The sequence below is a fragment of the Cucumis melo genome, chromosome 12, assembly GCF_025177605.1.
Source record: "Cucumis melo cultivar AY chromosome 12, USDA_Cmelo_AY_1.0, whole genome shotgun sequence".
Taxonomy (NCBI): Eukaryota; Viridiplantae; Streptophyta; class Magnoliopsida; order Cucurbitales; family Cucurbitaceae; genus Cucumis; species Cucumis melo.
The window spans coordinates 6,382,232-6,398,976 of NC_066868.1; the positions used below are offsets into that span (position 1 = coordinate 6,382,232).

Consider the following 16,745-nt stretch of genomic DNA (forward strand, 5'->3'; position numbering starts at 1 on the left):
AAAAATTAATTTGCTTATAAACACTATTTTCATATATTGTTGTCACCACGTACCCGAGACGATGTGGAGCGGCCAATGTCCTTAAAAAAGGCTTAATTTTAAAAATGAAAAAAGGAGTCGCCACCAATCTTTTTTACAATGTGATTGGACATCGAAATAAAATAAGTAATTTTAAATAAAATAAAAAATGGTCTGCAAAAAAAAAAAAAAATAGAGTTGAGTTTGGAGCCACTTATGTACATAGAAGTTGTTAGCACCCCGTAACACTCGTTTAGAAAATGATGACCAAATTTAATGTCTTGAATAAAATTCATTTAAAAAAAAAAGATTTTTTTTGTCTTATCTTATTGCTCATCACTCCAATATTTGAAGCAATGATTCCATAAAATAAATGAAATACATTCAATTAGTTAGACTATATTAAGAGAAAATTTCTCACCTTAAGAGAATGAGAAATTATTACAATTTCTTAAAATCTATCATAGGCTAAATTATTACAAAACAAAAAATTTCTCACCTCAAAGTATTTGTATAAATATTTTTAAAACATTGGTTAAATTCATTTTTTCTTGGGATTAAATCCAGACTCCCAAAGATACTGATCCCTCACCTCAAGAATCTAGAAATGATAGACTTGTAGAAATTTCTAGATTCCATTGTAGGAGTTTTTTTAGCGAAATCAATGTGGGTTATTAAAAAGAGTTGATTAGGAAACCTTATGAAATATAGATTTAATTTTGAACTTTGGAAAAAGCATAAAGAATATAATTTTTAAAAAAGAAAATTTAAGAAAGATTTCAAAATCAATTGTGATTTAAGTTAAAATCTTTTGAAACTTACGAGAAATTTTAAATAGAAGTAAAAAGAGGATGATGCACAACGAACCAAATCAAATATACCACACAAAAAATTAAGCAAATAACATGAGATTTTATTTTTGAAAACAATATTGGGGATCAATATCGGACTCCTAAAGAAAAGGCCCCTCACCTCAAGAATTTGGACTCTTAGATATTTCTAATTCTGTTGTCCGAGTTTTTAAGGATAAAAAGTAAAGAGAATAATAATGTACAGAAAAAGATATCAATTTAATTAAATAATGCTAAATAATATTATAGTATTGTCAAAATAAATTCAATGTAAGATATCAACGCATGCATATATATGTATTTAAGGTCATATAATAATTATTATTACGATAGTAATGAAGATAAGTTTAAAAAAAAAAAGAGAAAAAGAAACAACAACAACAATATAATATTAATATTAATAATAATAATTATAATAATAAGTTTAAAAAAGTAATTGTGATATTGATATTAATAACAATAATAATTATTATTATATTAATAATAATGATAAAATTTTCTCTATCCATCCTTCTTTCTCTCTATATTTTAGAGAAAAGAAAGCAAGGGTTAAGAGGAGAGATTTAAACAAAAAGTAATGATAATAACGATAAAAATAATAAAAACAAACATTTTTCTTTTGCCTTTTTCTTTCTCTCTATTTTTAGAGAGAAGAAAATTGTTAAAAGTTTTTTTCTTTTAGAAAAAATAATGATACAAAAAAGTGGCAAAAGAAAATAATAAAATTTTTCTTATACATTTTTTTCTCTGTACTTTAAAAAAAAGTGAAAGAATAAAAAATAGGGATTCAGATTCCGAATTAAATTACTTATATAAGATGCGGATCCTTGAGACTAAATCCCTACCTAATGCAACTTCCAACTAAGTTTTTCTTTAGGTTGTGATTAGGTTATTTAGGATAAAGACAAATAAATAAATAAATAAATAAAAAAGAGTAAAAAAGCGAATAAGTAAGAACCCACCTTGAGAAATTAGTTTTTTCGCAGAGGTTCTTCAAAGAAATTTTTTTCGTAGAGATTCTCTCCAAACAAAGTTTTCTCTCCTCACTTAGAGATTCTCTCTAAGCCAATTTTTTTTTTCTAAACTAATTTTTTCTCTCCCTTCCAAATGACCAAAAGTCTCTATTTATAGACCCGGGGTGTACAACAATTTAGGAAAATTGAATAATTATAAAATCAAATTAGATATTATGTGGTTTTATTAATTTTTTTTCTAAAATAGTAAAAATGTGATATTGAAAGATTTTGTCCAAAATAAATTTATTTGTTCTTTTCTAAAATGATAAAAATAAATCAAATATGATATTAAAAGCATTTGCATAAAATAAATTGATTTTTTAAAATGATAGATATACTCATTAATGGTTTTTTTTTTAAAGAATTATTATAAGATTTTATATTATTACAAAACTTTTATCTTTTTAAAAAATAAAAATCTTAGCCATTGTTACGATTACTATATATTTTTTAAAGAATAATAAAAAAAGTGTAGGATAAAATTATGTGTCTACAATTGTAGTTTTCTATTTTTTGTTATCTACCTTTTAAGATTAGTTTTAAAATTCTAGTCACGTTTTGAAACAATAGTTTTTAAAAGTAGTCTTGTTTTTAGAATTTGATTAAGAATTTAAGCATTTAGTTAAGAAAAAAAACCATCGAAATAGGTTGATAAAAATCAACGTAATTTTTAAAAACTAAATGTCAAGCGAGACCTCCAATTTTCGTTTTCATTTTTTTTCTTTTATTAAATCAAGACTTTAAGCATTTTTTTCCATCGACGAATTTCTTTGTTTTTTTATTTGTCTTCTAATCATATTCACCATAAGTTAAGAATTTAGAATAATAAATCAATTTTAAAAGTTTTGTTTTTATCTTTGTAAGGAAGTTGGGGAGAAATCAAACACAAACACTTTAAAAATGAAATGGTTATTATTGTCAATGGAAAAATCTAGCCAAGGAAATTCACCTGACTTTCACATGTCACATCGACCATGAATTTGTGTATCGAGGAGGAAGTCGCCTCAAGAAGAATAAGATACACCCATGTAGTGCTTAACACATTACATTTTTATGCTTAAGTTAGTTTTACAATGTATGAATTAGAGAAAACTTTTAGGAAAAAAAGATGAATTTACTACATAAGAGTTATCATATTTTATATATAAAAGAGTTAAATCTAGGGTTTCCTCAATGGTTTTGCAAACAGGGACTCTATAATATTAAATCCAACTAGCATAGGGGGAACTAGCTAGGGGTTGGTTAGCCTCAACCTTGACTTAGGAGTCATAGACTAAGACGAGCCTTTTGAGCTATTCAGCTCACTTGGTGAAATTTATCACCCTTGGCCTTAGCCTTTAAAGTTAAGCAGACCTTTTACGATAAATAACCAGCCTAGACATTTTGTTTGATTATAGTTTGTTATTTATAGTTTTAAGAAGTTTTAATTTTATCTCTTAGTTAGTTAGATCTAAATAATTTTAATAGTTTTCTTTTAAAACATATATGTTTTCTATATGTTACCGTAATCTTAGCAATTATGTATTTGTTAGGAAATATTTTCCTTTTATTGCTTCCTTTTGTGTGTATATTTATCTCAACATTTACCTTGTAAAGAACATGAAAAACTGCCGCCGCAAATCTCTCCCGTCCGATGACCAGTTTCGATGTTGTTCCAGAACTACAAATCTCTTATGTTCCAGATCTCCACTATTTCAGATCCTATCCCTTCAGATCTCTCACGTTCCAGATTTCACATCCGAAAATCTCTCACGCCTGCAAATCCTATTTCTTTGACGAAGCTATTTCAACTCTCCACTGCTCTCTATTCCAGATCTTTGTTACGTTTGAAATCTTTGCTATTCTGCCTTGTTTTTTTAGATCTTTGTTTCGTTTCAGTTTTGATCTCAATTGTCTCTCTCGACATCTCTCACTATCTTGACTCACCAAGCTAGAGCGTCGCCCACGTACGTCATCGCTGATCGCTGCTATAGCTCTGTTCCTACGTTCATCCTTCATTGTAAATCCCTATTTTTGTCTTTTTCGCAGTTTCGCTGCTCAGATCTGATCAAAACCATTTTCTGATTTGTGTGTTAATGGAGAAAAACGATATCACTTGTCCTATTAGCACAATTCTTGATAGCTCCAATTACATTACCTGGGCTTATCAAATAGAAGGTTTTTTATTGGTTGAAAGTTATAGCGCATGATGTAGAAATTAGTTGATGTTACTATTCAAGAGACTACTACAGAGAATGTCAAATATATTGAACGCCTTAAAGACTAGGATAGTAAAAATCATCAAATCAATACTTGTTTGGGTAACACTCTATTTTGGCTATTCATACTCAATTTGATGCATTTGATAATGGAAAGAACTTTGATATTTTTTGTCCACACATTTTCAATCTATTGGCCTTACTCATTATTACCAATTACATTCTCGACTTGTTAGTCTAAACTAGAAGGTCGAACAATTTGTGAATGAATATTTTGCTACTCTTCAACCTATTTGGACTAAGCTAGACCAGGAAAAAAATTAGTTTTGACCATATTTGACTCATAAAAGTCCTCATGAGACTCTGCCCAGAGTATGAATCAGTTTATTCTACTCTGTCACATCGCAACCCTCTGCCATCTCTAGACGCTGTCGTTCAAGAAATTTTATTTGAGGAAAAATGATTTGGCATTATTTCCTCTCTGTCATCTGATGTCGCTCTTGCAGCTACTCCTTCACGACCTATAAATGAGTCCATCTTTTGCAAAAATTATAAACTTCATGGTCATAAGTTTGCTAACTGTCCTATAATTGACTATAGACATTGTCACAAGCGAGGTCATATCTTGGAGAACTGTCCTACTCGCCCACCCTGCCCTCTTGGTCACTCACATAAACCCAAGGTCTCTCCTAAATCTGGTTCTTCATCTATTATTGTTGCTGCCACCCCATCTGACATCACCACACCTCTGAGTTTCCAGTTATGTGATCTTCATGACTTACTGAAACAGACGATCTCTTCAAAGTCTATTGCTTTCACTGTCACCCCAAGTACTTCTTGGCTCTTTGACTCGGCTTATAATCATATGACATCTAATTTTTTTGTGTTATCCTCTCTTATTCCTGTTCAATTTCTTCCTCCAATCCACTTTGTTAATGGTAATCACATGTCCATCTCTCACATTGGCACTGTTAATATACCCACTATAAACCTTTCCAATACTTATCACATCTCTAATTTAACACATTCAACCTAACTTCTGTTGGCCAATTATGTGATCTCGATCTAACCCTTGTCTTCTTTTTTTTTTTTTTTTTTTTTTTTTTTTTTTATGGTTGTCAGGTTCAGAATCCACAGATGGAACAGGTGATTGGTACGAGACAGAAGGTGGGATGATTATTTGAGCTTACATCTTTCTAGCATTTTTTGTGTTTCCACCCATCTCCGCACCAATCACTAATAATGCTATATATTAGTGGCACATTTATCTTGGTCATGCTTCTTCTAATAAACTTCATAATTTTGGTTTCTATTGACGCTTTGAATAATGTCTCTAAATTTAGTCCATTTGACTGTTTAAATTGCAAGCTTGCAAAGAAATCCGCTTTATCATTTACTACTTCTACATTATTATGGGATACACCATTTGGCCTAGTTCATTCTAACATTTAGGGGCCGTTTGGGGGAAGGGTTGAGTTATGGGGGTTAGGGTTATGATAAACCTAGTATTAAGATAAACCTAGGATTATAATAAGATGTGTTTGGGGGAAGGGTTATGGAGGAAGTGTTATGATAAGATGTGTTTGGGGGAAGGGTTATGAAGGAAGTGTTATGATAATGTTGTGAAGAAGGATTGAGAAAAAGTTGAAGAAGGGTTAAGGAGTTAAAACTAGGGTTACATAACCCTTCCCCCAAACAGGGGTTGGATTACATAACCTTAACCCCCATAATCCAACCCTTCCCCCAAACGCTCCCTTAGGGTTCTGCTGACTCTACTACTGTCAATGGTTGCAGATATTTTGTTTTATTTATTGATGACTATTTTTGTTTTACTTGGATTTACTTTCTTAAATTTCGTTCTTCCTTATCTCAAATATACATTGATTTTGCGAAAATTGTCCACACTCAATTCTATTACATAATTAAAACTCTTCGAACAGATAACGCAATGGAATATAGGCACTCCCACCTTCTTTCCTTCTTTTGCCCAACTAGGCACTCTGATTCAACGATCTTGTTCTCACACCTCCTAGCAAAATGGTAGAGTAGACCGCAAACACCGCCAGATTGTAGACTTTGTTCGTGCTCAACTTTTATCTGCTTCATGTCTTGAAACATTTTGTAGAGAGGTTGCCCTTACCTCGTTTATGTCATCAATCACCTTCCTTCTCAGTTTATCCAATCCACAACCTTTGAACGACTCTATGGTACTCCCTTCTCTTACTCTAATCTTAAAGTCTTTGGTTGTGCATGTTTTGTGTTATTAGATTCTCATGAACATACCAAACTTGAATTTCATGCTCCTCTATGTTGTTTTTGGGATATGGTATTGAACATAAAGGTCTTCATTGTTGGGATCCCATCTCACAACGATTACACGTTTATCTTGACATGTCACTTTTTGGGAACATTGTATGTTTTTTAGTTTTCCTCATTCCATGCATCTCTATCTAGTACTCACCCATTCTTTACTGATCCTTCCATTGATCTCTTCCTCACTTTTGAATTATCACATGACATTGCACCTAATTCTCTTCCCATCTCTGTGCTCACTCAATCTAATTCTATCTCTAGCCCCCAGATCTACCATCTACCCCTAACATTGAACCTAAATCTGCACCTGTCCGTCCCTCTACCTAGGTAAGAGAAATTCCTCCCTATCTCCAAGATTAGCACTGTTATATCTTTTGTTGAACCTTCCTCTTATTAGGAAGCCAGTACTAATCCCTTATGAAAGCAAGCAATGCATGAGAAACTTTAAGTCTTAGAACAGAGTCATACTTGGGACTATTGTTAACTTACCTCCTGGTAAGAAACCCATAGGTTGTAAATGAATTTATAAAATCAAAACTCACTCTGATGGTTTGATTGAACGTTACGAAGGACGACTTGTAACCAAAGGATATTCTCAAGAAAATGGTATTGATTATGAAGAAACTTTGCTTCAGTGGATCAAATGACGTTTGTGTGTGTAGGGTTTTAGCCATTGTAGCTGCAAAATAGTGGCCCCTCCTTCAAATAGATGTAAAAAATCCATTTTCCAATGGCACCCTATTTTAAGAAGTCTATATGATATCGCCACCTAGTACTACTCCACGCCCTCAGAAAGTATGTGTCCTTCGTCGTGCAGTTTATGGTCTTATACAAGCTCCACGAGCTTGGTTTGCAACATTTAGTTTCACTATTACTCAAATTGGATTTACTTTCAGCTCTTACGATTCTACCTTATTTACTCATTAGACATCTCATGGTATTGTTCTCCTTCTTTTATATGTTGATGACGTGATTATTACAGGTGATGACCCTTAAGCCATATCTCATTTTCAACCTGAGAAAGCACTTTGCGATGAAAGATTTAGGAGTCCTCAATTATTTTCTTGGTCTTGAGATCTCCTTCTCGCCTAGTGGATACTACTTGTCTCAAGTAAAATATGCCTATGATTGTCTGACTCGATATGGAATCACTAATTCTGCCCCATTTTCGACACCATTGGATTTTAATGTGCGCCTCACTCCTTTTGATGACATTTCTCTTGACGATCCCATTTTGTATTGGCAACTTGTTGACAGCCTGATTTACTTAACTGTGACCCACCTAGATATTATGTATGTTGTTCACATTGTTAGTCAATTCATGGCTGCTCCTTGTACCATTCACTTCACAGTTGTCCTTAGTATTCTATGGTATGTTAAAGGCACTCTAGGTCATGGACTACAATTCTCATCTTAGTCCTCTCTAGTTCTTTTTTTATTCTCTGATGGTGATTGAACAGGTGATCCTATTGATAAAAGATCTACCACGAGTTATTGCTTCTATTTAGGTAATGCTCTCATCTCGTAGAGTAAAAGAAATAGATTGTTGTTTCTCGTTCCAGCACAGAGTCTAAATATCGTGTTTTGCCAAATGTCATTTTGGAATTAATATGGCTTCGTTGGCTTTTTACTAATATGGAGATCCTGCAACAATCACCCACTATTTTTCATTGTGATAATCGCAGTGTCATTTAGAATATTTCTCATAATGATGTCTTTCATGAACGAACAAAGCACATTGAGAATGATTGTCACTTTTCGCCATCATCTTCAGAGCAACAATTCCTTAACTCCAATGCATCTCCACTACTGATCAACCAGCCGATGTCTTCACCAAAACCCTCCATTCTCCTCACTTCACTCATCTTCTTCACAAACTCAAGGTGGTCTTTACTACCATCTTGAGTTTGAGGGAGGGTGTTATCGTAATCTTGGAAATTATGTATTTACCGTAATTTTGGCAATTATGTATCTACCGTAATCTTTCTTTTATGTGAATATTTATCTCAGCATTTACCTTGTAACAAACATGAAATATAGAAAATATTCAATAATACCACACTATCCATGTCAGCCTATCATCTAATATGCCATATATCTAAATTCCATTCTTGTTTTGATTATTTAAGTTGTTCCCCATTCTTTGTATATACGGGGTAAGTGAATAAAATAAAAAAAAAATCATATTCTCTCTTCGGCTTCTCCCTTTCTTTTTCTGTTCATCTTAGTAACACACAAACTTCTTCTTGGTATGAGAGCTTCAATGACCGATCCCTCCAAGCATGATGATCCCTTCAACATTCCTTCTTCCTCGACTCAAATTGAAACTGAACCCACTACCAACCAAGAAATTCCACTTAACCCGACTAGATTTCAAGTCCGGTCTGGTACTATGCCAGTTGAAACTCTAGGAGTCACCAATCTTTTAAACCAAGTCAAAACCACTAAGCTCGACAAAGGAAACTTTTTTTTTTGAAAAAGTATTGTATTGTCCATCCTAAGAAGCCATAAACTTGAGAGCCACATGATGGGAAAAACACCACCCCTAGACCAATGAATTATTATACCTCCATGCGACGATGAAACTAAGGTAGTTCTTCGTCATCTTGAATATGACATCTGGTTGGCTGTTGACCAACTCCTTGTAGGGTGGTTATACAATTCGATGACTCTAGTGCCATTACTACTCAAGTCATGGGAAAAGATGAAGCTAAGGCTTTGTGGGACTTGATCCTACAATATTTTGGAATTCACTCAAGATCTTAAGAGAACTTCAACCGTCAAACGTTGCAAAAAACAAGGAAAGACAACTCCAAAATGGAAGACTATGTGTCTACAATGAAAGGTTACTTCAATAGCCTTGAAATGGTTGGTTATCCCATGGATATGTGCACATTCACATCCTACATTAATGGTGGTTGGACGAAGAGTACACTCTAATCATTAGTGTGATAAGGAATATATAAATTTTTCATGGAGTGAGCTGCCATTTTAACTTCTATCTTTTGGACATGGAATGGAACAACTTCAAGCAAACAAGGATACTAGATATTTTTCAAGATCCAATATGGCCAATCTTTCCGCACACCTGACAAATTGGGCATGGAACTTGTCTCTGTAAGGGGCTAGATTTAGAGTAAGAGGAAGATACTCCTCCAATAAAAGTGTTTTTGTTTGATTTCTCCCCAATTTCTTTACAAAGATAAAAATAAAACTTTTAAAACTACTTTATAGTTCTAAATTCTTGACATATGGATTTGGAGAATATGGTTAGAAGGTAGGCAACACAACAAAGACATTAATAGGTAGAAAAACATGTACATCCTTGATTTTAAAAAAGAAAAAAAGTGAATGAAAACTCGCTCTCATTCGACATTTAGAGTATGTTTGGGCTGGGGTTTTAGAGGAATTAAGGTTAGAAAATTAGGCCAAACCCTGTTTGGCCCAACGGTTATGATAAATGGGGATTAAGGTTATCCTAGTCCCCAAATAACTCTATCTTCTTCACTCATATCCCTTCGTACAATCCTAGATGAGCCTACACAATTTCTGGCCGTTTTCCCCCATCCTCCTCTAGTTTTCGAGTGATTGTTTTCTACTTTCCTCTTATTTCTTCCTCATTTTCTGTCATCTTTTCCCTTTCCTCTCTACTGTGAACCAAATGAAATGAAATCTCAATTTCTTTCCTCCGATATTCGATTTCTTCTGTTATGTTCGTCTTCAAATTGTTGCCCTACTACTCTCCCAAATTTTCTGTCCTTACTGTTCAAACCTATTTTCGTTTAATGAAGATTTCATTTCGAAGCTACCTCCATAACGGTTCTCATCCTCTCTCCAATGCATTTCGTTGACCGGTTTCCACAAATGTGTGTTATCTCCGAAACACGATCTTTTCTTTCCATCTGTCCATTAGGGTGCATTTTGGGAGGGAAAAAGCAATGGGACAAAATGATTATGATAATCCTAGTGTTTTCATAATATATATTTGGTGGAAGGGTTATTATTGTTAGTTTTATGGTAATATGTGTTTGGGACAAAGAATATGAAATGTAGTGTTATGATAGTAGTGTTATAATAATATGTGTTTGGGAGAAAGATTATTATTGTAGTATTATTATAATATGTATTTGGGGGAAGGATTATTATTGTAGTATTATTTTATTATGTGTTTGGGGAAAGAGTTATGATTGTAGTGTTATTATAACATGTGTTTGGGGGAAGGATTACGAGTATATTATTATGATAATATGCTTTTGAGGCAAGGATTACATTAATGGATTTATGATAATTTTTTTTAAATAAAGAATATTAATATATGAATTAAAAAAAATATCATATAATTTTTTTTATAAATAAACAATATTGATATATGCAATTACAATAAACCATTTTTTTAATACGTTTTCAAATATTTTCTTACGTACCCCGAGATTAGTAAAATATTTTTTTTGTAAATCATTACGTTAAGGCCCATTTATTTTTACTTTTTCTTTTCTTATGTCCTATCGTGCACAACTAACATGTATATCCGTTAGCGCATTGAAATAATTTTTTTTGACATGAATGCAATTGGGAAATAGTGGTTCACTACAACTTTTAATTAACATGCAATGAAAATAGTACGACCTACGATACGATAACATTACGTACGATAACGAAATCTGTCTATATACCATAACTACATGAATACAAACTAAAAAACTGTGAAATAACAGTACGAGGAAAAAAGACAAAAGTAGTAAAGTACACAGATAATTAAGCAGATTGAAAAGACACTTAAACATATGGCAAACACAGTGGTCATAGAATTTCTTGGAGAATCACGCTGCAGTATAGGAACTTCATTTTGTCAGGTACATCAAGGAAATTTTTCATGTCGTCCACGTTACGTATCAGTATATGCATTAAGCGACACCTATCCCTTAATGTCAGCTCAGGGATGGTCTATAATTGTCAGATGACCTCTTGTCGTGTTGTGTTTGCATCTTGACGTTGTAGGACATGCTAGTCAGCAATGTGGTTAAGTTGTTCATTGATGTACTCAATGGCAGTGCGAATTATGTCCCCACTGTCTAAGGACCATCCTCCCCGTTTCCGCTTAAACCCACTAGAAACATGTCTATCGTCACTTACCCGAGTGGTTCTTGTTCCCATTACTTCGTTAGGCGACATGTCTCCCTAATTGTATAGTGTCTGAAACTCCATACCATGTGCAGCGTCAATGAAAAGTCCCTCGTATCCATCAAGCTCATTAGACCTAACGTCGCCAAAAGTCTCTGCCCAGCCTCCCAACGCACTATCTTTGCCAAAAATGTACTAAAGTTCGTCATAATAGGGAAACAATATATTAAGGAGCCCTTCACAGCTGACTGACTCTTTTCAAGTATAATAAGAATTGTTAGTACTAGTTTTGACTATACTACAATAATAGTTCACATAAGTAATAGAGCACCTTCACCCAATCGTCGAACACTTCCTTCTCTGCTACGATGCACTTTTGTTCATCGTTCCACCAAAAGTCACTGTAGATCGGGCCACGTATCTCCGCTAGCGCATGGAACGTTCTCTTCAACAATTTTATCCAGCTATCGATAGTTGTAGCATGAATGTTACAACCCGAGATCTTAAAGGTTATCATTCTTGCGAGCTGATTGAGGTACCTGGGTCTAAAGGTCTCATTGTCGGACCGCCAACCACCAGCATTTACTAACTCGACGAGGCACTTGGTGAGGGTTGTCTCTTCCTCTTTCGTCCAACTGTGCTTAGGCAGTCTTAATGCAATTACCATGCTATAAATCAAACACAAACATATTAGTGTCATTAATTTTCTTATGATTATCACATAAAGATATAATACATTCAACTACTAGAGAATTTCCATATTATCATTCATTTGCTTGTTTAATCAATACATTCGAAAAAAATATATTCCAAAACTCTAACAAAAGAAGAACGAGGTTAATCATTAACAATGAAATTGAATGTAGAACATTCAATAGTGTTACACTAGTTGTGCTACTGGTTACACAACTCCCAGTCATTAAATATTTCATCTGCAAGCTCGTCCCTCCACTTACTCCACTTGTTGAAGGTCTCTATGTAATGTATATCATCCTTGACAATAGTCATGTGAGTTGAATCTCCCTCATCTATGTCGTCTGGTATATCGAAGTTCGTCATCTCCCTATTGATGAGGTTGCGCAGTAGAAAACATACGAGTATCGTGCAACATTGGACTTCTACAGGCCTCTCAAAAGTTCGTCACTTGCAACACGATATTGTGAGGCCTATAGAAGTCCAATGTTGTACGATACTCGTATGTTGTCTACTACATAACCTCATCAATAGGGAGATGACGAACTTCAATATACCAGACGACATAGATGAGGGTGATTTAACACACGCGACTACTACCGAGGATGATATACATTACATAACAAGTGGAGTCATTAAAGGGATGAGCTTGTAGGTGAAATGTTTAGTGACTGAGAATTGCGTAATTAGTAGCACAACTAATGTAGCACTATTGAATGTTCTACATTCAATTTCATTGTTAATGATTGCCTTGGGTCTTCTTTTGCAGAGTTTTGGAATATACTTTTTTCGAATGTATTGATTAAGCAAGGAAATGAATGAAAATATAGCATTTCTCTGGGAGTGGAATGTATTATGTCTTTATGTGGTAATCGTAGGGAAATTAATGACACTAATATGTTCGCATTTGATTTATAGCATGACAACTGCATCAAGTCTGCCTAAGCACAATTGGATGAAAGAAAAAGAGACAACCTTGTCGAGTGCCTCGTCAAGTTAGTAAATGTTGATGGCTGGAGGTCTGACAACGAGACCTTTAAACTTGGATACTTGAATAAGCTTGCAAGAATAATGGCCTTTAAGATCCCAAGTAGTAACGTCCATGCTATAATTATCGATAGTCGAATAAAATTGCTGAATAGAACGTTCCATGCGCTAGCAGAGATGCGTGGCCCAACCTGTAATGGCTTTGGATGGAACGATGAATAGAAGTTCATCGTCATAGAGAAGGAAGTGTTCGACGATTGGGTGAATGTGTGCTATTACTTATGTGAATTGTTATTGTAGTATAATTAAAACTAGTACTAACAATTTTTATTGTACTTGAACAGAGACATCCTACGGCGAAAGAGCTCCTTAATAGATCATTTCCCCACTATGGCGAACCTTCGAACGTCTTTGCCAAAGATCGTAAGATGGGAGGCCGGACGGAGACTTTTGGTGACGTTGGGTCTAATGAGCTTGATGGGTATGAGAGATTTGTTGTTGACGTTGCGCACGATATGGAGTTCCAAGCAATGTACAGTCAGGGACTAGACATGCCACCTAACGAAGTAATGGGAACAAGAACCGCTCAGGAAAATGATGGTAAGTATGTTTCTAGCGGGTCTAAGTGGAAACAGGGAGGAAAGTTCGTAAGCGGTTAGGGACCCAATCCACACTACCATTGAGTACGACAATGAACAACTTAACTGCATTGCTAATTGGCCTGTCCTACAACGTTAAGACGCAAGCACAACACGGTAAGAGGTCGTCTGATAGTTACAGGCCATCCCTGAGCTGACATTAATGGTATGTGTCGCTTAATACATATACTGATTCATAATGTGGACGACATGAAAGCTTTCCATGATGTACCTGACGTAATGAAGTTCTCATACTACAACGTGATTCTCCAAGAAAACCCATGACCACTGTGTTTGCCATATGTTTTAGTGTCTTTTCAATTAGCTTAATTATTTGTGTACTTTATTGTTTTTGTCTTTTTATTCTACACACTGTTATTTTACATTTCTTTAGTTTGTATTCAAGCAGTTATGGTATATACACATATTCCGCTATCGTACATACTGTTATCGTATCGTATGTACATACTGTTTTCATAGCATGTTAACGACAAATTGTAGTTAACCACTATTTACCAATTGCATTCACATCAAAAAAAAAATTTCAATGTGTTAACAGATTTACGCGTTAATTGTGCATGATAAAACATAAGAGAAGAAAAAATAAAAATAAATGGATCTCAATGTAATGATTTACAAAACAAATATTTCGCTAATCCCGGGGTACGTAAGAAAAATATTTGAAATATATTCAAAAAAATATGGTTTATTATAATTACATATATCAATATTATTTATTTACAAAAAAAAATTATATGATATTTTTTAAATTCATATATTAATATTATTTATTTAACAAAAAAATTATCATAAATCCATTAACGTAATCCTTGCCCCAAACACATATTATCATATTACTACACTCATAACCATTCCCTCCAAACACATGTTATAATAACACTACAATCATAAGTGTTCCCCCAAACACATATTATTATAACACTACTATCATAATCGTTTCTCCAAACACATTCTATCATAACACTACCTTTCATATTCATTTTCCTAAACACTTATTACCATAACATTACCAATAATAACTCTTCTCCGAAACAGATTTTATGATAACACTAGATTATCATAATCTTTTTCCTCCATAACTCTTTCCCTCTCCCAAATGCACCTTTTAGTATTTTAAAATTACGCTTGATTTTTATTAACTTATTATGATGTAAATTCTTAATCCAATTCTAAAAATAAGACTACTTTAATTTTAAAACTATGTTGACTAGATTTTTAAAACCATTTTAAAAGGTAGAGATAACAAAATATAGAAAACAACATAGGAAAATATTGTTTGTAAGCTGAATTTTGAGAGTTAATTTTGAAAATAAAATGATTTACAAAATATCACCCCAAACTATAGGGTGTCTAAAGAAATTCAACATCAATCTGTCAACAAAATCAATATGTAAAACAAAATTCCAGTCTCCTCACCTTAGATTCTCTTAGAAAATTTGCAATACAAATACACACAAGATTTTTTTACTAATTATTCAAACAAACATAATGTTGGAGATTTTATTTCCTCCTCACTTTTTACAATAGATATTTTATTACGAATAAAGATATTAATATTCACTAATACTTTTAAATCTCTCCCAAATTTGACAAGGAAATGAATCGTATATATATAGTTGAAAGCTTTTAAATTGAAGAAAATGCTTATGGAAAGGAATTTAATTTTTTTCAATTATTAATTAATGACTTTAACACTATTTTCATTGACAAAATAAAATTAAAACGTTTTTTTTTAAAAAGGACGATTATAATTAAAATATTAACTTCAAACCATAGCAATTCAAATTTGTGTTGAATTTGCACATATATTAGGTAAAGCTTAACAAAAAGAAAAATATATGTTAGAAAAAAAACTTTATGAGTAAGGTTAGAGATTTTTGTAAGGGTAACCTTAAAAAAGATCGAAAAATGAAATTTGACCGACTTTTCCAAAACAAAATTATGTTCTAACCTTTTGTTGATCTTGATCACTTTCGCATGCATCTTCTAACACTACACACCTCTGCTCGCTGTCGTTGTTGTCATCTCCAAAAGAGGAATACAGAGAAGAGAGGATTATTGTTGTTGCGAAGAGACCAAATACAAGGAACGACATCTATAGAGTAAAAAAGATAAGGTAAGGAATTTCAGATGAGCAAGAAATAAAACGAGAGTTGAGAGAGAAACAGAAAAAATGAAATAATATAATTAAGAGGAGTTTGATAATATGTTGGATCCAATTTTGTAGGTAATTTTGATATAAGAAAAATTGGAGAAGAAAAGTAAAGCCCTAAGTTTATAGGGTTTTCCAAGATGGCATTCAGCTGCAAATGCACCAGCACCTTTGAATTATTGATCCTTTTTTTTCTCTCACCTTTTGTTCTTCATATTCATGTTCTTCTATATCGTTGGTGGAGAGAGAAGAGAGAAGTTGAATAAGGTGCAGGTGCAAATGCAGATGAAGGGACCAAACTTGGCCAAAAACATTATTATTCTGTTTCTTCAATACAATTGAAAGGAAGAATAGTTTTGTTCAAGGGAAGCCTATTGTGATAATTAACTATATATATATATATTATATATATATATATATATGCATGTGGGTCAATTTTTGGTTGGCTAGGAAGAGAGCTGATTTTCTTGCAGCCAAATCACAGGTCCACTGTTTCATTTTTTGTTATTGAAGAGGTGAAAAGGACCAAATTGACCCTTAAAACATTGCATCGACTTGAAATGAAGACGTATAATAATCGAGAGCCTCTCAGGGCTGCAACACGGCATTGAAAGACAAACGGACATGCGGTCGTGGGGCTGTACCTTAGCTTAGGGTTGTGGCGTCCATTCGAATTTATATAAAAAGAAAGGTTAGCTATCGTCTATAGGCTTTTATCATCTGATTGTAGGCCAATT

At 33.4% G+C, this 16,745-nt stretch overlaps 1 long non-coding RNA gene and 1 other non-coding gene across 2 annotated transcripts in view; both read right to left on the bottom strand.

Moving 5' to 3' along the window:
- Positions 1–16,386, bottom strand: part of LOC127144372 (uncharacterized) — a 32,292-nt gene extending 15,906 nt beyond the window's left edge. The window contains exons 1-2 of the long non-coding RNA XR_007816037.1: positions 16,210–16,386; positions 15,808–15,951 (exon numbers count right to left, since the gene is read on the bottom strand). This is a non-coding gene — a long non-coding RNA (uncharacterized LOC127144372). The remainder of the gene's footprint in view (positions 1–15,807; positions 15,952–16,209) is intronic.
- Positions 16,141–16,301, bottom strand: MIR530A (microRNA MIR530a). Its single transcript, NR_120798.1, is given in 1 exon segment — positions 16,141–16,301. It is a non-coding gene; the product is annotated as a microRNA MIR530a (primary transcript).
- Positions 16,387–16,745: the final 359 nt, after the last annotated feature.